General features: G+C 43.7%; 1 protein-coding gene across 17 annotated transcripts in view; it reads left to right on the top strand.

Moving 5' to 3' along the window:
- Positions 1–21,289, top strand: part of LSAMP (limbic system associated membrane protein) — a 731,774-nt gene that overhangs the window by 567,358 nt on the left and 143,127 nt on the right. The gene's annotated exons all lie outside the window — the stretch shown is intronic.

Genomic DNA, 21,289 nt, shown 5'->3' with positions numbered 1-21,289 from the left:
TATAATGCAAAGCTGGCTCCTGACTCTGGTTGTTTTGGCACTGATGGGAAAGCATTTGTTTATAATGACACTTTTCAGAACATTGTGCCTGTCTCTTCCCAGAGAGCCCTCTGGTTTCTTTGCCTCCTCCTTCCTCAGGTTTCCTTTCTTTTTTCTTGTGTCAGCAACCTGCTGTACTGGTTTTTTGGCTTTCCATAGCCAACTCTTAGCAAGGCTGGGGAATTCATTTTCCTATGAGTTTTTCCATGCTGGGTCGTTGGTTCACAGGCAGTGCTGTCACTTGGCATGTGTGTAACCTGGTACCTGAGGGCCCTGCCACATACCTTATGTTGCCCTCTCCTTTTTTAGCTACCCTCCTCCTGTGTGTGTTATAGGGAACAGGAAACTTGGTGAACCAGCACTGTCCTATCTGTCTGCCTGCATTTATGACATAACAGAGAGTAAACACTTTGAAGAGTTCGTCAGTTACTGGTAAGGGCATTACTGAGTTTACTTGTTCCATCCTGTCCAGACCAGGATACCAAACAAATGAGTTTACCCAGTTTTGTTTAGTTTTGCTTTTAACCTTCATGCCATTTTGTCTATTTGACTATTTATATGAAATATTTAAAGAGCAGCTTAGGTGATAGATATGTATGAATGTGTTTGATACATATTACAGATATGTTCAACTTCTAGATGATCCTTCAGGCAGGAATTTGCTATTTCTCCTGATTTGTCTGGTAACCCATAAGGCTGCAGATTTTATTTCCCCCAGCAAGTTTTTGAATCGCTCTGATTATAAATGCACGCAGGAAGGGACTTTTCCTCTTGCTGGTACTACTTTGCAAACGGGGGGGACTAAGAAGCATCCCAAGTGTTTATCTGCAAGGTGAAGGAGTCTGCACTTGTGGTCAGAGGTGATGCTTTACACGCAGGTGTAGTGAACCAGAAGGCTCCTGGTTGGTTTTTTTGCACAGAATCCTCCCCCAGCAGCACGAAGAGCGGCCCACGACTGCACATGGAGCAGCTCTGCCGGCTTGGCTGAGTGCTTGCTGTGTGAAATGCATTCCCCAGCCCTCGAGGTGTACCCTGCCTCGCTGCTCGCTACAGCAGAGCAGAGCCAGCCCTCTGTAGGTGGTTTATTAGTGGTGAAATCTCACAGCATACAATTTCCATTTACCTGTCAAGTAAAATATAGGGACAAATGAATTCTAGAGCCGTGCATATGTATTATTAATTTTATTTGTGCCTATTAGATATGGGCCTAAGCAGCAAAATTGAGTTCTCTAGCTGAGCTTTCACTTAAATACATGGGTATCTGGCTCTGAACTACTGCCACCTTTCTGAGAATGAGAAAAACTAGGTTTTGACACACCTGAACTCTGGATGCCTGTAAATAAGGTATCTGTGGGTAATCTTTGTTCTAACACCTGTCACGAATTTCATAGAAGACCCATTGAGATATTGTGTTAACTGTCATCCTGTAATTAGGTGAAACTCATAGCTTTAATTTTTCTAAAACTAAATTTAATCTGGAAAAAAAAAGTGAAGGAAAATATAAATACAAAATCCTTTACAATTTGGAAGAGTTAGTCTTATTTTAAATATGTTTTAAAAATAATCTTAACTAATAAAACTAATTCAGTACAAAATAATATATGTTAGAAAATAATCCCTGTAGTCTCAGAGTATTGTTTTCTTATATTGATTGCTATTTTTCTAAGCTTTGCAGGCTGTCTGCCTGAAAAATAGTCTGTTGCTAGTACAAATTAAAGGAGTTTGGATATTGAGTCATGCTAAACTATTTAGTTTTATTTATTTAATGTAGTTTATTCTCTTGTTTTTGTGTTCATACATTTCAAAACATAGGCTATTTGAAGCTCCGAGCATTCCAAATGTAAAAATAAATAATTAAAAAAAAATACAGCTCATGAAACATTAAATGACAGAATGGTCAACTGGTCTGCCTGGTAATCTGGGAGGAGAATTTCTGGAATGATGGTCAGTGATCTCCTTTGAACAAGCTCAGGGAAACAAAAACAAACCAGGTTCAGAGACTCATTGCTAGCTTTGTGCACACGGTTGATGCCTGGATTTGCCAGGATACTGCAGGATACTGCAGGATACTGCAGGATACTGAAGGATACTGAAGGATACTGCAATGACAGCTGCTCCTGCCCTGGAGAAAATGGGCTGTTTTAGGGCCATGCCCAGGCTTCCGGTTCCGCTCACTCAGTGTTGTCACTGAGAGATATTTCTGCTTCCCACTACCAAAGACAAGTCCTTAATCTCTCCCAGTTCAACTCCCTCATCTGTCTAGCCCCTGTGAGAACACAACTTCTATTACCTCTAGACGCAAATGGGATAGATATATCAGAGACTAGTAAGTGAGTAGGCAGATCCTAGAGTGCTGTTGGAGCCCTTAAAACCGGAGACCCACTCCATGTCCGCAATGCCACCTGAAGAAGGCAGGCTTTGGTGTATCCTGAGGGTTTGCTGTGTTTAGATCACTGCAGTCTAATGGAGTTGCAATCTGGGACCAGGTCCTTTCCAGCCTTGAGAAAGTCAGCTTTCCCTGGGGTGAGCTCTGCGTGGTGAAGTCTGCTGGCCAGAGCTGCAGAAGTATATCACAGAAAGAGAGACGTCACCTCTCTAATGTATGTGCCCAAGTCCTTTAGTGTTTCCAAAGGAAGAGCCAGTTCTACTTTGTCAGCCAGCACTAGTCTCTGCAAAAACAGTCTGCTTGGTCTGCTCCTTTCCTCTCTTGTGTGTATGTCCACGGATTAAGATCCCTCTCAACTGGGCATATTGCTGTTGGGGTTTTAGGAGCTCTCCTGGTTATTTTTTTCCTGTTAAAGGAATTTTCCCCATACGTGTTGCTAGGGGGACAAATGGCTGGGTACTTAAGAAAAACAAAAGAGGTGGCTATAGGGGTGGGTGCATCTGGCTACTCTTGTTTCACCTGGGTGTGTGGGCAGTTGGTCCCCAGCGTTTGGACAGAGAGAGAGGCTGCTTTCTTTGGCTCCTTTTCCTTCTACTGGACAAGCCCCGGGATCCCAAAGTCCACCTTCCCTGCCCTGCTGGAAGCCAGGCTGTGGCTGCCCTGCCCCACCACTGCGTGGAGCCTTTGCTACGTTGTAGCCCTGCCTGCCCTGCCTGCCCAGACCCTGTTTGGATACATCTCATCTGCCACCCGGGATTTGTGCTCATCCCTGCCGTTCCAGCCTGCTGTTCCAGCCTGCTGTTCCCGAGGGTCCGGCCGGACACTGGGATCGGCTGCCCAGGGGTTTGTGAAGCTTTTTTGTCCCATCCCTTCCCGGGATCCCAGGGCACCGGTGCCGCGTGCTCCCCGAGCTCGCTCCGGAGCGCCCCCTGCAGCCGCGGGGGAACCATCGCACCTGCCCTGCTCACCGGGAGCCGCCAGCGCCCCTGCCGGCTGCGAGCGGAACTGCACCCGAGGGGAAAGGGCCCGGCAGCCGAGAAGGCTGGGACTGGGTTTGGGATTGTTTGCTGTTACTGCCAGAGTTATTGTTGTTTGTTTGACTGGTTATACACATACAGATATATAATAGTAAAGAACTGTTATTCCTATTTCCCACATCTTTGCCTAAAAGCCCCTTGATTTCCAAATCATAATAACTCAGAGGGAAGGGGGGGTCGCATCTGCCATTCCAAGGGGGGCTCCTGCCTTCCTTAGCAGACACCTGTCTTTCAAACCAAGAAAATTGCAGAGGTCTAAAAGGGGCATAATGAAATGACACTTAAGAAAAAATCAGAACTTCATGGATAGCTTAAAGTAGAAAAAGTTGTCCTCCTAAGTCTTTCCTGCTTTTCAAACATGAAGAAAACTCTGCTAGTAGAAGTAGGCATTCACTGCCAAAAGATTCATTAGTACAACTGTGGCCATCTCTTCTGTATTTCTGACCCAGGTGGGCAGCACTGCTTGCAGTCCACTAGACTGGAAGTGGCTGCCCAGCTCAGTTGCTACCAGGTGCCGGTACCATGCTCTCTGTGCTGGGGTGAATGCACCATGAGACTGCTCTGAGCCACCACCTCACTCAAAGCATTTTGTGCTGCTTCAATTTGGGTGTAATGGCCACTCGCGAAGCTTTCTGTTTTACTACCCCAGATATTTCTGCTGGTGTCTGATCAAAAGAGTGAACACTTGGAAGGACCTGCAAGAAATCTGGTCCTTTCCCATGCAGTGAGACAAGATCAGCTCTACAGTGGCTGCCCCTACCAGGTACTTTTTGAAGATGCCCTGTGCCCACATAGCTAGTGCATGTCCATTATTTCACTCTCCTTGCATTTGGAGAGCTTTTATTAACGTATGATCCAAATTGATTTTGCTGCCAATTATTTCTGGTCCTTCCAAGACACAGAGTTGTTATTACTCCTTCTCTTCCTCAAAACTACCTTTTATCTGCCTGAAACCCCTTAATTCCTGTGTCTCAGAGATCTCTAGTCCAGCTTAACAGGCTCACTGCTTTCCACAGGTCATATTTTTCAGCCCCTGTGGCATATATATTTCACTACTGTCTGATTTGTCTACATGTTTCCTTTAAATGTACTATCCAAAACCAAAACAAGAGTTCCAGTTTAGGATTCAGTCATGCAGATACAAGTACCAGCCATGTTTTGCATATCACACTTCACTTACCTAACCCCAGAATTAAATGAGATTTATCTTCTTTATATGAGTGCCTCACTGCTTTCAGTTATTCAGTCTTTCTGCCTTTCTAATCCTCTCTTACTGGTCTGCAGCTCATTCTTCTCTTTTGTATTTGAACATTAATTGTTTCCCCCCCTTCCTGAGAATACTGCATTGTGCTCGCTGCTGTTGGAGGCCATCTGGTTGGTTTCTCCATGGAGACTGCTTCAGTTTACTTATGATCCTGGGCTCTAAAGCACTTGCAACTGCCCCCAAGTTAGTGTCATCGACAAAAGTCAGGTGCCTTCTTTCTGTTCTATCATGAAGGTGTTAATTAAAGTATTGAAGAGATCAGGACACAAAAGCAGTCTGTGGCAGCAGCCCACTAAACCCTTCGTCCCTGGTGGAGAGCGATCTGTTGATTGCAGCTCTTTGAAGCATCCTGATGGTGATTTAACATCCCCCATATTCTCTTAGCTTGTTGAAGACTGTCAGGTCTTCTGAAGTCAAGATATATCACGTAATCACACATATTGCTTCTGCATTATCTGCTATGCCAGCTATCCTACAAAAAAGGGGAAATGAGGCTGGGGTGGCATGATATGTGTTTGCCAAAAGTACATTGCTTTTTTTTCCCGTTTACTCCGTTATTATCTTCTCGGTGCTTATAAATGGGATGTTTAATCATTTGTTCCAGTATGTTGAGTGACTTGTTCCAGGAGAATTGAGTTGTAACAGGGACACAGTGGCTGCCCCGTTCCCAGCATTACCTTGGGTTCTTGTTCTTTTAGGGCTATATCCTCAAGCCCTTCTCAGGCTTAGATAACGATGAAGAAATTCCTATAGTCCTTATTTGTCTCATCAGGATGACAGGCACAAGGGCACAAAGATCTTAGCATGCATGGGGTTTAAAAATTTCTGCAATAAAGACCTAGCCCTATCCAAGTCAATCTGGAGGAGTAACTCTACTAGGAGGAAGCAAATGGTTGCTGTCCAGAGTCTTTATGGATAGGTATAATTGTTAACGGAGGTAGTCGGGAACTTTTCAGTGGAAAAAAAAACATTCCACTGGATTTCAATTTGATTAAAATTTAATCAGGAAGGTTTTACAGGTCTGAGGTGCTTTTTCTGGTCAAAATTTGTGAAGACATTACCACAGCCTGTCTAAAACCTAACCATACTCAGCTGAGGTATGAAGAGCTTCACATTCACATTTTTGCTCACAGCCTGGGACTCCTGCAGACTCACTAACATTTCTTGTAATTCCTAGTTATTGGTTGTAAAGAATGTGGGCTCTCCATTTGTTTAATGTTTCTTTCATTAAAAAAAACCAAAAAACGAAGGGCTTTGTTATTTTGGAAAATTTGGAAATGTCAGCAGCAAATGATCACAAAGAGGAATGCTTGTTTACTGGCCAGCCCTAATCACAACCTGAAGTCAAGTGCACAGCAGCTAAGGCCAAATCCTACAGTTTTCTTTCTAACTGATAGGCATCAGTGTGTGAAATGAAGTACAGAGTGTAGCCTTTCTCCATTATGAATTGCCTTTGTAGTGCTCCTTGCTTGCAAAGATTCAGACTCACTGGTCATTGTTTCAACATGATATAAAGATGTATTTGTTGTTGCTGGGATTTAACCATAGAGAATTTATTATTAACTCTATGAGTAGATTAGCTGTGCACCCTCTCAGTCCACTGTCCTGAAATTAGACTTTGTGCTGGCGATTGGTACAGCACAGAGAGATCCTTTACCCAGACAGGCAGCTGAAGCTAGTCTGGCTTCCCCAACACAAACTGCTCTGCCAGCAAGGCCCTTGGTAGGACCTGGGCCTAGGGCTGAGGAGGGAGGATGTTGTCCACCATCCCAGGAGGTATTTGAAAAGTGTGTAGATGTGCCACTTAGGGACATGGTTTAATGGTGGACTTGGCAGCGCTGGCTTAACTTGATGATCTTAGAGGGCTTTTCAAACCTAAATGATTTTGTGATTCTGTGATCCGCCCAGCTCTTGCCTTCATTTCTGAGGACAGCAATAGGGAAAGGTGATGCTTTGGACTTTGGGATTGTGAGAAATATTTCTGAGCAGAACTGATGTGAGGCACTAGAGTGTGTTTTCTAGGAGCCTGAAGTCAGATTTTAAGTGGAGGTAACTCCTGCTGGTCACCAGCTTGGGACCTGAGACAGACTGAGGTTCTTCTGACCAAATGTAGGCGTAACTATTGCTGTGGGTTGTCTTGGACTCCCTTTGTCATAAGCAAGGAGACAAGGCTTTTCTCAGGCAAAGTCCAGCTCATCCTTAAGTAACCATCCAAAATTCATGAGACAAATTTCATCATCCATCCACTGGCTGTAGTGGGAAGCCCAGATTGAGCAGTCCTTTTGGAGCCATGCATCCTTTTAACTTTTCCACACCACTTTCTGACAATCCTCACTGGTGTTTACTCCTGCCAGAATATAGCATTGGTGGCTGTCATTGCTTGTTGTGGGGTGCTGAGAGACTGGAGCCAGGCTAGTCTTGAGCTCAGCAAATCTGTGGTGGGAGCCCACCTTCCCATGGCATTCCTGGCCTCTTTGGCCAGTGCTGGAAGCTGAGCAGTTTGAAGAGAGCTGAAGCTATTTTTCCTTCGCTAGCTAGACAGCAAGGATGTTGGAGTCAGATGCTCTTCTCTGAGAAATGCTGGCTTCCCTGCTTTGTGGGCACAGAGCCCAGAAGTCGGAGGGATCTTTCTGAGCACTAACACTGTAGCGTTTTTCATTCCAGGGAGCATGCAGTAGGTAAGAGCAAGCACAGACCACTCTGTCTTTTTTGGGACATAGAGCCAATGGGAAAATGACAGTGTATTTGGCATGCTGTTGCAAAGAATAATGAGATAACATGGGAATATGAATTTTCTAGGAGGAAGAAAGAAAGGTTATTTTACTGGGAATGGTGGGGGAGGAGAAATAAAAGATTGAAGGGAGGAGATAAATTCAGTTTACTACAGGGACTGAAAGAGCGAAGTCCAGTACATTTGGATGGGAGTGACAGCAGTTTGGTGGGGAAAATAAGCTGAGAGAGCAGGGGTAGTCCTGGGTAACTGAAGCATGTCAGATCTTGCTGCACCACTTTTGCTGTTACCATGGGCCATAATTTCCTACCAGAAAAATAATTCCAGAATGTCAGGCACACAATAGTGTTGGTGGAAATTTTTGTAGGTTTTCTGTGCTGGTTTGTTTTGGCAAAATCATGATGTGCAGGAAAAGGCACCTGGTGTTTCATAGGTTACCAAAGAATTTCGTTTCACTCTCCATCTAGTATATTTATTGCCTCCCCATGGTGTCCTGGTGCCTCTTAACTTCTGTTTTCCTATCTCCAGGCATGGTTGGAATGATACCATGCAGCACAGGCTTTGGCTCTGTCATATTGGTTGGAGCTTAGCACTTCTTAGAGCATAGATCAGGAGGTTTTTCTGGAAATATTTTGGTGCTTGCTTTGCAGGTGCAGGCAGGAGACAAAAACAGAATACTTCAAAAAATGCTTCCTCATTTTGGAGAAAGAAGTATAGCACAAAATACGTGGAATGCTTTCCTATGGCTAGGAGGAAGGATCTTGATAGGATAATCCAAATCCTTACTGATATAAATCATCTTAGTTTGAGTGGACTCTTCAGAGCAGTGTCAGCTGATATTGTGTGATTTTGTCTGATCAGCTGATTCTAGATTCAGAGCAGTGCTTTGAAAGATTTTGCCTTGTTATTTCTCAGTCTGATGGTCTCAGTCTGTAGTCCCAAGTCTTAGCTCAGACTGTAAGACAGGGGAGTAAGGACAATATTTTTCTCTCAGCTCCAAACACAGCAAGAACTTAGTCCCACCACTAAGTCTGCTAGCCCTTGGGAGAACACAGATAACCTTTAGCTGCGAGACTGCACATATCAATCCACTTTAAAGCCAAGTGTGTTCCGGCTCCCACTGCTGAAAAAAAAAAAAAAAACGGTGGTAGCACAACAATTGCCTCGACTTGTTGTGAGCCTTGAAATTTGACCCCACAACAGGATATGTCCCCTTGTCAATAGCTAGTGAATATTTCTTTTTTTTTTTTTTTTTTACCACATCCTCTTGAGATTTCTTTGTAGAAAAGAACTGTTGTTATAATTAGGAATAAATATCTTATTCATTTTACATGGCAAGCCTGTAACTGCTTAGTAGCTTGAAAATGAGAAAAAAAAAATCGAAAAATCTGATCTGAAGCTTTGGCTTTCTAACAGAAAATAATGAGAAAAGATATATAGCTAGTCTCCATTAGAAACTTTAGGGTCAGTTTGTCTCTTTACTTGCAATGTGGGTGAAAGCTAAGGTTAATCATATTCCACATTTCTGTGTCTCGGATCAATCTTTCCTGTAGCTTTACAAGAAGGGTGCCCCCTTGACTAAAACCAGTCAAGAGGTCTGAAGGTGGGAGGCAATAGGACCTAGGATATGCAGCTGTGGTAACCCAGGCCTTGCAATTCCAGCCTTCATGGAACAGTGTGTTCCTTTTGCCTGTTTTTCTTATTTCATCGGTGCCAGTTGAGTCAATACTGCAAATCTGCTATGCTCAAAACTCCACATGGGATGAAATTCCAGATTCCTGGGGTCCACCAGCTCATGTTCTTTGGTTTTGGCTGCTGTGTTACCATCTACAGTCATCATAGCTGTTTGTTAGTAGATGAGAACCTGGATCAAAATCTTGATTCCCCTGAAATTGAAGGAAATTTTGCTCCATTGGAGCCAAGATTTCATCTGAAATTGGAATTGGCTAGAAAGAGATTGTAAAATAAACCTAAATTGAGCCAGCAGTTCAAAAACAACATCAAGACTTATAGAAAGAAGCACATTTTTTTCCTACGTTAAAAGCTTTCCATTTTATTCTTTGATATTAATTAATTACAGAAATAAAGAAATTGTCAGTTCAGGGAAGGAAATAAGGAGATGGTGTTTCTAAAATGAGGATGGGGAAAAGAAGGAGGGCATGGTCCCTGTGCTGTGCCTTCCGCCACATTCTTGTGTCTGCATGGTGCAGCTTGACCCCAGCTGAGCCACGGTAACTGTGTTTCCTACCATTTATCTCTATCCAGTGCTGGCCCTCATCACTCCTGAAGGGATGTGTAGTCTGTCCTTTTGGTGTGCAGGCATGCTATGCCTTGTAGGATAAGCCTCCTGCTGCTTTCCACAAAAACAACGAATGATAAATCGTATTAGGTAATAGGTTTTCAGGGTTTGGATTTTGATGGTTTTTTCAGAGCTCCAGCTCTTGTTTTTTATCTTCAGAAACATTGAAATTTCTACCCCAGTACCAGGTCCTTTCACCAGAAAGTGAAGAAATACTCTGAGAAAATAATTATTTAATATCACATTTCCTGTATAGCTGCTAAAATGTCAGTAGTTGGCTGCTTGGGAAAAAAAAAAACCACCAACAAAGTAACAGAATAGTGGTTTCATTTAACAAAGCCCAAGATGTGATAGCTAAGGGGAAAAAATAACTTGTCAAATGTGCATACAACAAAATAGACAAAAAGGAAACAGATACTTAGACATACGGCTTCCATTTACATTCAGACAGAGAGCACTTTCTCAAAACCCAACCACAGCTTTTGAAAATGCCTTTTTTAAAAAACAAATATTAGGTTTAAAAGTGTTAATCTCCAGCAGAAAATAGGAAAAAGGTTGCTTCTGGGAAGGGAACAAAGGTTGGTGGGAGCAGCCTGAGGGAACACAAGCACATGGCCACTCTTGCTGGCAGTTCTGGGTCTCTACCTGCCACAGCTCAGGCTATCAGTGGGCAGAGCTGTGGTAGCAGGGACCAAGCCCTGCTTAAGAAGTCATGGTGCTGTGTGAAAGTCTGAAAATACAATCAAAAGATCCGATTGTTTTTCAAAAATGCATTGGGAGTGCCATAATTTGTCTGCCTCCCTTTTCCTGAGAGGGTCTTTGGAAATACCCAGATGGGAGTTGTGAACTTTCTCGGTTCTGATATCAAAAGCCAGAGGCTACTTAGGCTTGAGCAATGCTGCTTTTAAATTTCCCTCCTTATTCATGTGTCAGATTTCCCTTACACTGTCTATTTGATGATGTGGTCTTGTGCTTCACCAGCCTCTCATAAAGTCTTCTAGGAATGTCTTAATTTGTTATGTGGACATATATAAGAATGAGGAACAGTTCTTCAAAAATAAAATTTTTGGGGCTCCTCAAACAGAAAAGTCTACGACTGCATTTTTTCCCCCTTCCATGAAGGTTACCTTTAAAAAAAAAAAAGCTGTGGAGAAAAAAAAAAATTGATAACTAGGTAGGTCCTCTTTAATGAAACAAGAATTGGATTTTGGTGATAAGTTTTAATTTAGGGCAAATAATTTAATTGGAATGATTCATTAATTTTGGGGTGTGTAAATTGGGCCTCTGGCAGCCTATTATCTTCTTTATTCCTTTCTGTGTCTTCTCTATCAGCAGCATAAGGAAAGCCTTTTGCCTTTAATAAGGTAAGGAGACACTCCCTTTGAATGTGTGGAGAAGGGACTGTCGTGGTGCAAGGATTTGAACATAACAGCACCTCACCTTTAGGTGCCCTCAACTTGCGAGACACTCAGGCTGCAGGACCAGCGAGTTTGTTTTCACACTGTCTGGGCATGTGGATACTCAGCTCTTCATAGGGTCCAGGTGATGTGGTGGGCCTGGGGCATCTGGCCTCATCATAAGAGAGGCTGGTAGCACTGCTTGGTGTTTTGAGAAAACTCCCTGCAAGGAGACCAGAGCTATGCCACCAGAAGATGTTCTGTGTTAGGGCTGGAGTACTGTAAACTGTACTCTTGAGTCAGTGGGTGACTGGGACATCACCTCAGGTTTTGTTAACTGGGAAGATCAGCTCTCAGCTTTGGTATATAGCAAGTATGTCATTAATGTGTTATGGGTAGACAGGCAAAGTAAAAGAGTAAGGAGTCTTTCGCCGGGAGAGAATCCAAGAAGCAAGATCCTAAGCCTCAATTCCACATGGCCCTCACGCAGGTGCTGCAGCAGCAGCTGTATTCTGGAGAGTCTCTTCAAAATGATTGTCCCCTTGTTAGACTGATGGGAATGTGACTTTTGGGTATGTTCCTGTTTTGAATGCAAAAAAAAAAAAAAAAAGAAAAAAGTCTTTGGGAATAAGTATGATAAATCTCCCCAAATAGCTACAGAACAGACTGTGCAAGGTAGAGGCCTTATGACCTTGACTATACAAATCCAGCTATGATTTTAGGGATTATGACTGCATAGAGCTCCCAATTCACAATTTTACCCGAAAGATAATCCACTTGTTGACCTACAAAATGAGGTTAAGAACCAAAGTTCATAGGGAGATCACCCCTCATGATTCTGTTTGAAGGGAGCGTTAACAGGGTGGCAGTTACTGTTTCTCCTACTGTGTTTTTAACTATTTTGATTATGTTTCACATAATTCATGTCATGTTTGTATTCCAGGAGAATATTTATAGCTGTGTAAAGCCTGTGGACCACCTTCAGAATTCAGGTAGACACCTTGGTTTTGCCTGTACATCCTCTGAGCATAGTATCAGGGAAAGCCCTGGACTCCAAGCTAGATGGCACAGACTGACTCATGCTTGTGCTATTTGATGGCACTACCTTTTGGAATGGATAGAACATGTCCACACTGCACTGGGCACTGGTGGGGAAGGCTGTTCTCCTCTCTGTTCCCTGTGGTGACCCTGTGGCCCTGAGACATGCTTCTTTTCTGGTTGCTTGGTTTGTTGTTTTCTGGTTAGAAGTGCCTAAAAAAAAGAGAGGGCTAGGACACAGTCTGGCAGACTGGTGCTTTTATAACCTGATGCCAGAGTGTGTGTTCCATGGCACAAGAACGTATGGAAGAATTTAAAAGCCCGGGGTCTGTGGAGTTGGTGTTGGAGGACTTTCGCTGGTTGAGGAAGCCAAACTTGGCATCATCTGCATGTCTGGGGTGTGCTGTCCATATCAGCTGTGCTTGCTCCTGCTCTGAGAGGGGATGCACTTGTTCATTTCGGGAAAGAGCCTGAGAGTGATCTCATGGTTGTGTCCATGGCTGTCCAAAGGACTGGAGCAAAACTAACAGACTGTGGCTTGCTCTCTGGAGCAAAAGAGAACAAACCACATTGGCAGTGTAGGCTTTGCCATTCAAGGTCATAAAAGGTTTGTCTCTTTTTAACAAATCCAGAGGGTTGTGCGGTTCTGCTAAATAAATTGCACGGGGACCCTATCAGAGACAGGACTAAAACCCAGGTCCAGAGATAAACATCTGTCACTTAGTATTTTAAGTGTGACTGTCTGAAGGTGTTGCATCTCTTGTCCGTATGGACACGTATTCTTGCAAACAGAAGTGGTGCACTGCAGCTGAGATTCATCACACTTAATCTCAGACATCTGAGTGTTAGTAACACAAATCTAAACTAGTCATCTGGCCCTCATCTGTAGTCTGTTGTGAGAAGGTGGCATCTTACTCTTTCTGCTGTCTGCCTTGAGATAATGTGATAGATCATCTCCCAGAAGTCCTTTTTACTTTGGACTACATGAGGAATGTAAATTACCAATTTAGATTTACACAGCAAACTTTTCAATGTCTAAAATTTGATGACATGAATCCACTTTGTATGTCTATGCAGGAAAGATGAAACCACGTAAAAGACTAGTTCTAGACACTCTGTCATTACCCACAATCTGTGTTCTCAGCCGCATTGACAGGTCTTGACTATTCCTCTTGCCATAACCTGGACTGTGTGACATTAAATAGTATAACAATACCTTTTGTTTTAGTCTATAATCCGTTCTTTACTGGACAACCCTTTCAGTTATAATCCCAGACATATTTACCTATCCTTGCAAAGGGCAGTTGAATTCCCCTCCAAATCTCTTACTTTAAGCCTGACATAAATTCATACAAGTTCTCCCAGTGAAAGGTTAGAGTCTCCTTGATTGGATACTCTTGCCTGCTCTTTCCCATTGAGCCAGAGGGTAAAGGACTCCCTTGAAAAGATTTCTGCACTTCCTGCCACCATCCCAGCACAGCCTGAGGCACAGACTAAATTTTTCACGAGACGAGTATTGCTATTCTAGCCCAAAGTGTTCCAGGGTACTTAATTTTTCTCCCAGATTTCCTGCTGCCCCATCTCTCTAGTTCTTGAGATCCTTTGAGACATCACTAGTGTTAGACCCAAGTGCTTCTTACTGTCTTCTTTCTTCTCCCTGGAGGCAAAACTATATAAGATTTAAAAAAAGAATTCCAGGTATTTATTGACTTGCAAATGCAGTTCTCAGGAGCTGCAGTGCCTATTGTGTATCAGTGCTGGGTGCTGCCATGCTTGTGTCCATCTCCAGTGCTTCAAAGTCCATTACTTCCTATGAATTTCACAGTGTAATCCTCTTCTTCCTGGGGTTCAAGGGCACACTGTGGACGGGTCTCCCTTCCAGCCCTTTCCACTCCCTTAAAAAAAACCCAACAAAATTTCCACCTTCCAAAAAAAAAACCAAAAAAAAAAAAAAACAAAAAACAAAAAACAAAAAACACCTCTCCATCTCCATTTATCTAATCATGTTGGGTTTGTGGGCACGTTTTCTGACAGCAATTGCAGAAACTCTCGAGTCTGCACCTGAACAGCAGAAACTCCTCTTTTTGGCTCCCAGATCAAATCAAATCGGTGTTTATTTCATTGCCCTGATAAATTTTTTATTAACTGTATTAGAAGTCTGTGAGGAAGAGAGAAGAGAAAGAGAAGAAAAAAGCTGTTCAGGAATGCAGACTGGGCAAAGTGCCCACAATTAATGGGGTAGCAGCAACCAGTGGGTATTTGAAAATTCACCAGTGCCAAGTGCCAGGAGGTTTTTGCTGCCTGTGACAGCTGGTCATCATTATCGGACGACTGCTTCTGTGTACATCTTAGATCTGTGTCTTTGTCTCGGACCAAGTCACTCTCAGTTTCTGTTTTGCAGAGACATACTGAAGCAATTAGGGCATGTTGGATGATTGTAGGGATGAGTGAACAGTGTTGGGTAATATACAAAAATTACAGTTTCTCTTCTATGCTAGCCCTAATTCCCATATCTCAAGATGAGCTTAAACCACCGTCCCAGAGACAGGCCTCCCTTAGCATTGTATGAATTTGAATTGCAGTTTTGCAGCACTATCCAACTGCTTGGTTATTCCTTATTCATTGCTGCTATAGGGCACTTGGCCTCTTCAGAGATTGTTACAGCCCATTCTGAGTGATACACATCTTGAAGGAAGCAAATCCCAACACCTGATGGACCGTTTATGTTGCTAAGTGTCCACTGTCCCACTAATGAAACAGTGAGCACATAATCTTGGTCAGAAGCTGCAAACTTATTAGAAGCTACTGAGGGCAAACTGAGACTACTGATATTGTGCCACCCAATTTGAGGAAGAGAATCTGTAAGGGTAAATTTCTTGTCTGTATCTGCCAGAAAACCATCTAAGAGACAAAATGTCTCCTTGGGAATGTGGTAAATCCAGCAGAGAAGCCAAAGCAGAATAACTGATGTAGAGAAGCATCTCTGAGTAGAAGGGTTAAGTACAATGCAGGCACATTCAGGTTGGAGGGAAGTGTCAATAGCATTCCTACATCTGGGGAGAAGTCTGGGGAGATAAAAGCTTTATATCAGCTCTCATTGAAATTTTTTGATCTGGAGCTCCCCACAAGGGGCAGTTGCTTGACTACATGTAAGTTTTCTGTGCAGGAAGACTTCTTAAGGATCTAGAGGGCACTCAGCATGGACAGTGTCTGACATGAAGGGAATACATGAAATAGAAAATTGTCTTAGATACTATACCTGCCAGTTTTTTTGCAGGTTCTGTTCCTCCTTGATCTGGTACACTCAGCCATTGGCCTGTTCTGGAAGGAGAAGCTCAGACCACTGACAGAAAGAGGTGTCCTGAGCTCTTAGGAGGTGTACAGTCATGCCTTCTCAGGAGCTTTCCAACCCAGTACTATAGAGCTAACAGCAGAGTGACCTGATTTTTTTGAAAGGCATATCTGGGGCACTCTTGACACCATGCAGGGAGGGAAGGAATGTTTTGGTTCTTTTTTGATGAATAGCTTTTTCTTTTCATGGCAGCCTCAGAAACCTCGAATAGGAAGAAATTGTGATTCTTGAGAAGGATGTGCCTTTCAGTTGGAGTGGTGACTGAAGTGTATTTAAGATAGTTCATCCAGGAATGTTGAGTGTAGGAAATGAGAGAATAGCGAGTCCTCCAGACTAAGGCTCATATGGGACACAGCACCTCAGCAGGGAAGTACAATAACAGGATTGTTTACTTTCTTTAGGTATGAACAGGTATCCATGCTGTGAACATTTGAACTTCTTTTTTGCTTCCACATCTCTGCAGTAAAATGTAGTAAACATTACTGTGCCAAAACCCAAGTACCAGACGTATTCCAGACTGTATCCCCACAAGCCATTGTGAGGCAGCATATGAACCTCATGAGGCACTAGCTGGCAGAAGAACTCTCTAATTGGATCCCAGACTGTTGTAAATCAGAGGGAAAATAGTTCTCATAACTTGACTGGTATTTTAGTTTATCATCAGTTAATGTTGCCTCTTACAGGGTCTCAAAATATGCCACAGTTCAGGTTCTCCAGTGAATTTGTTCATTAGAGGACCAATCACTGAGCTGTCTGCCATGGCAAAGCAGGTATTCTTGTCATACATCAGCTTTTTCTCCTTGCTTTTTGCTGCTAGTGAGTTCTTGCCATCCCCATTGTGTCTTCATTTCAGCTGTTCACAGTGACACAAAATGTCTCCTGCCTGAGGTCAATCTCCCTGTGATAAAAGTCTTCCACAGAATTAGTCAGGCTGGAAGACAGACAGGTATCAAAAACATAAGCCTTCAGAAAATGGTGGCAGGCTGTCAGTTCCCATTAGCTAATGCTACCTGGGCAGCCTGCTGACTCTTCACCATTGTAGGTGGGAGAGAGAAGTTTTAATGAGCAGCAGAGGGAGTGGAGAGGGGAAAAAGAAGAAAGTAGTTTAGATCAGAAGTGATACTTCTGGTAGTGGGTGACACACATGCATGTGTGCATGTATATGTCCATGTAGTAGTTGAGAGCTGGTTTATATCAGTGCAATTTCACTGACTTCACAGAAGTTGCTCCTGATGTTTTCCAGACCAGTGCTGGGGTATGTTGGATTGGATGTAGGTGCAGAAACACCCTCAAACCTCAATCCGACTTGCCAAGTATTTAAAGAAGGTGTGTGCTCCTCTGTGGAGGTCATAGCTAGGACTAGCAAGAGCAAATCAGGAATGGGATGTATTCAGCTGTGAAATAGCCTCCCAAGGGCAAAGGTAGAAGAGTCATTTCCCAGAAAGTTTAAAGACTAGTTGGCCAAAACACTATTAGATATGCAGCAGAGAACAAACCTGCCTTTCCGAATGCCCCCAGCCCTGGAAGATAGAATAAGTGTGCAAATGATTCTTCTGTCTCTAGAGTACATGAACATCTGAGATCTGAATTGCTGCAGGTCCCATTCTTCTCCCTAGCATTCGACCTACATTTAAATTCTAATTGACTTAGAGTGAAGACTCGTAAAGCTCTCTGTGTTTTGCCCGGATGCTGAATCCTCAATGAAAATATAAACTGTGTCATTAGATGTTGGGCGGATGTTGAGCATAAAGGAGCTGGTTTAAGCTGAAAATTGCACAGCTCATTCCAATTAGTCATTTTGCATATAAAATGCTTGCAGTGTCTATACTTTTAGAGAGCAAAGGCATTAGTATAACTAAATACATCCCCACTGGATGTTTTTATTCACACAAATGTTGATGCTGGGCTAGCGATGGAGATGTCATGTGCCTTGTTTGGTTTTCTGGACAGGTGCAACATCTTCCTACTGACAGCCATTTTTACTTCTTCAGGACATTCATTGTCTGCCGGGGCCCTGAGTGCACTCACTGGACCTTGACCAGTCTCTGCAGGGGTATCCACCTACCCTGTGTCCAGGGTCTCCACGTAAGCTCAAGTCTGGACCTGCGTATTAGGTGTACCTGTCTTCAGCTGGGTCTCTGGTGCCACCTCTTGGATGGACCTTGGACCTGGGTGCTAGGTAGCATATCTTGAACTTTATCTCTGGCCTTGTTTTACTGCACGGACCCTGGATCTGGTTCACCATATCTGGGGCTGTTGATGAACCATGACACCAGCATCTGGCTTTGCCCTCTCTTCAGGTCCATGGGGACTATGCTGAACTGGTGAGGACACAGCCATGGTCATGCTCAGCACACTGCCAGTACAATCTATGTGCTGTGCAAATTGTGGGTGGGACTTACCTCACTGAGCTGTATTCTTCTAATAGGTGTCTAATCTGAGGAAGTCTTGAAATGCTGGGAATGAATCAGCCTCTCAAAATTACTCTCTATTCATTGACTGGAGGGTTAGGTTAAAAATAATGGAATCATAGAATCCGAATGTTTTTGGTTGGAAGGGACCTTAAATATCATCCAGTTCCAACCCCCCTGCCATGGGCAGGGGCACCTTCCACTAGACCAGGTTGCTCAAAACCCCATCCAGCCTGGCCTCAAACACTTCCAGGAATACTTACATTAAATATCTTATTTTGGGAGAGTAAATTAACTGAACCACAACCCTTAAAATTTGTGTGTAAATTCTACTGTAGTTTGTTTTCTTAAGAAAATTGTGTTTATGCCTCTACCGACAGCCTGATTCTGATCATCTCTGGAAGCGCAAATATGTTTGTGTAAGCAGGAGGAGAGCTGGATCAGCATTAAAGGTTTTGAGTAACCCGAGACAAAATAGCTTCTCTCTCATTACTGTCTATTACTAGTAAGGTGCTTGTGGGCCTCCCAGTCTTTCTTCGGCTGAGCACTAAAAACTCCAGTTCAGTTTTAATCATCAGAGGGAACCTTGCATATTGGTGCAGCTTGCTTCATGTATTATATGAAATTTTTAGAAGCATTTTTCTCTGTCTTGCTGTCTGTCCTGAAGGGTTCCCCTACAGAACATTCACTACAGGGAAGGGAGTCTAGCTTGCTGTCGGGATTTTATTCAGTGTTTGACCATTATGCTGTTGAAGGTCGGGGTGGAAATTAGGATTGTAAATTCTGTTTCTTGAGTTTAAAAGGGTTTTGACTCTTTAGATATGAAGCCAGCAGAGCTCTCGTCAGCTCCTGGCCAAAGGAAGAGATATCTTCAACCCCTTAACTGGAACTCTTTACATACAGTACTGTAGTGTCAGCAGTAAGGCTCAGGAATGATCAGGGAGATAGCTCTCTGAGCAACTGTGGTAGCATGTTTCCACTTCCCTAGGAGATTTGGGATTGCTAATGCTGATCTTCTGATATTTGGAAATGCAAGACTCTCAGTCCTCTTCTCCTATCCTTTGGAGATGGACTGCCTGAGAGGTTTGACTTCTTCCTTGTTAGGGGTGCAAAGGGCACACACTCAAAACCACTGTGTTTGCTCCCAAAGCTGTTGAAGATCAACAACCAATGCAAAGAAGAGAAGGAAGTAAATGTCTCTTTATGTTAGGCTTGCTTTGATCTGTCTAGGCCCCCAAGAAAACTTCTGGGGACTTCCCTGTTACTGTTGACTGTTGTGGAAGATAATCAAATACTGTGACAGACAGCAGAATCAAAGTCTTTAAATAGGTTAAAAAAATAGGTTGCACCTCATCCACAGGGCATAAAAGGGAAGAAAAGAAAAAAAAAGTTGCATTCTCCCTGTTCCTCTAGAGCAAGTAGCTGGTTGTTGGCAGAGTTTCTCTGCCTGAAGGCATCACAATATAACATGTCTCATAATGGCTGCACACCTCCTGCTGTGAGCTGTGGGATTTGGAGAAGAGGTACCCAGGCTAGCCAGGAGAGCAGCACACACAGCTGGCTTCCAGCTGCCATTGTCATCCTGTTACCTGGCACTGCCTTCTCATCACCTCATGAAGGTGAGGCAGGGCTCCTCTGCCAGCCGGGCTGTCCCTGGCTCATCCCACTGCACCATCTGTGGGTGAGCTTCACCTCATCTCTAGGGGAGTACAGGAGCAGAGAAAACAAAATGTTTGTGATGGGCAAACAGGCAGCACTCCTCCTGCTAAATACTCAGTGAGGAACTGCAGTGGCTGTTCCTAGTAAAAGGCAGTGGAAAAGCCGAGGCCAGCCTGACTGAGCAGATCAGAGGAGGCAGGAGGGAAAGGAGACTTTGCTGTCCTTTAGAGTAGAGAGGAAGGTCACTCCTGTGTTTGGTACCTACTGTGGTTATCTAGATCCAATCCTATGCTGTGCATCAGGCTTCCAAATAGCTTTGGGGCTAAATTCTCTGACCCCCAATTCTTTACTTGTAAGGCTGCACGCAGAAGGCTTGCGGACCTTGCAGACTTGGGGCATGCACCTGGCAGATTCTCAGAAGTGATCCCATGTTATCACAGGTAATGAACATACAAAGCTCCACTGCACAAACAGGTGGTGTTTTCTGCCTTAACTGGAAAGCTGCAGCAGAAACAAAGAGTTTTGATGGCCAACCTCCTCCCGATTTCAGTTTAAATACCACCCTCTTGTTCCTGGCCATCCTATCCTTTATCGCCAGAAAGATTCAAATTGGAGGAATATCCCAGGGAAGAAGTGCTAGTGGTACTAAGGCTGTTATTTGGATGTGGGGACAGGGAAGCAGAGGCTGTATGATGATGTGAGTAGGGCAGTGATGCCCTGTATTTGGCACTGGTGAGGCTGCACCTTGAATTCTGTGTTCCCAGTACCAGAAAGACATTGAGGTGCTGGATCATGTCCAGAGAAGGGCAATGGAGCTGGTGAAAGGTCTGGAGCACAAGTCTGATGAGGAGCAGCTGAGGGAGCTGGGGTTGTTTAGTCTAGAGAAAAGGATGCTCAGGCAGGACCTTATTTACATCTATCTGTAAGGAGGTTGTAGTGAGGTTGGGGTTAATTTCTTCTCCCAGGTAACACATGGTACGACGAGAGGAAATGGCCTCAATTTGCACCAGGGTAGGTTTGGATTGGATATTAGGATATTATTTCATGCCTGAGAGGTGTCAAGGCCTGGAACAGGCTGCCCAGGGAAATGGTTGAGTCACCATCCCTGGAGGTATCTAAAAAATGTGTAGATATGGTGCTGAGGGACATGGTTTAGCAGTGCTGGTTAATTGTTGGGACTTGATGATCTTGGAGGCCTTTTCCAACCTAAACAATTCTATGATTCTGTGGTGTAGCTAAGGAAGGGGTGAGGAGCTAGTCTGCTTTTTACACCTGGAAAACCCAGACAGAGTCCCTGTCATGGGGAGAATGCAAGAGTAAGAAGCAAAAAAATCACCTTGAGTGCAGAGGGGCGGTGAAGAAAATCTCTGCATTTTACATCTTAATTAAATAGCAGGGGGATTACACCAAAGATACTGTGATGTCACTGCTATGCCATAATGCTTGAAAGAGTGAGGAAAAACAAAGTGCTTTTGCCTCTCTCGCTGATACAAACTCTTGGCTATGCAGGAATCTATTTTTCCAGAGGAGGTTAACAGGGAGAGGCTCAGCTCTTTACCTCGCTCTGTTTCCTTTAATGAATTGGGGTCTTCCTCCGCCGTACGCACAGACAGAGAAACAAGGGAGCGTGTGCAATCAGTTCTCACTCAGCTGGCCAACGAGATGTGAAATAGGTT

This window comes from Aphelocoma coerulescens, chromosome 1, assembly GCF_041296385.1.
Source record: "Aphelocoma coerulescens isolate FSJ_1873_10779 chromosome 1, UR_Acoe_1.0, whole genome shotgun sequence".
NCBI lineage: Eukaryota > Metazoa > Chordata > Aves > Passeriformes > Corvidae > Aphelocoma > Aphelocoma coerulescens.
Note: the sequence above shows the minus strand (reverse complement) of the source record. Positions and strands in the feature narration are given on the sequence as shown.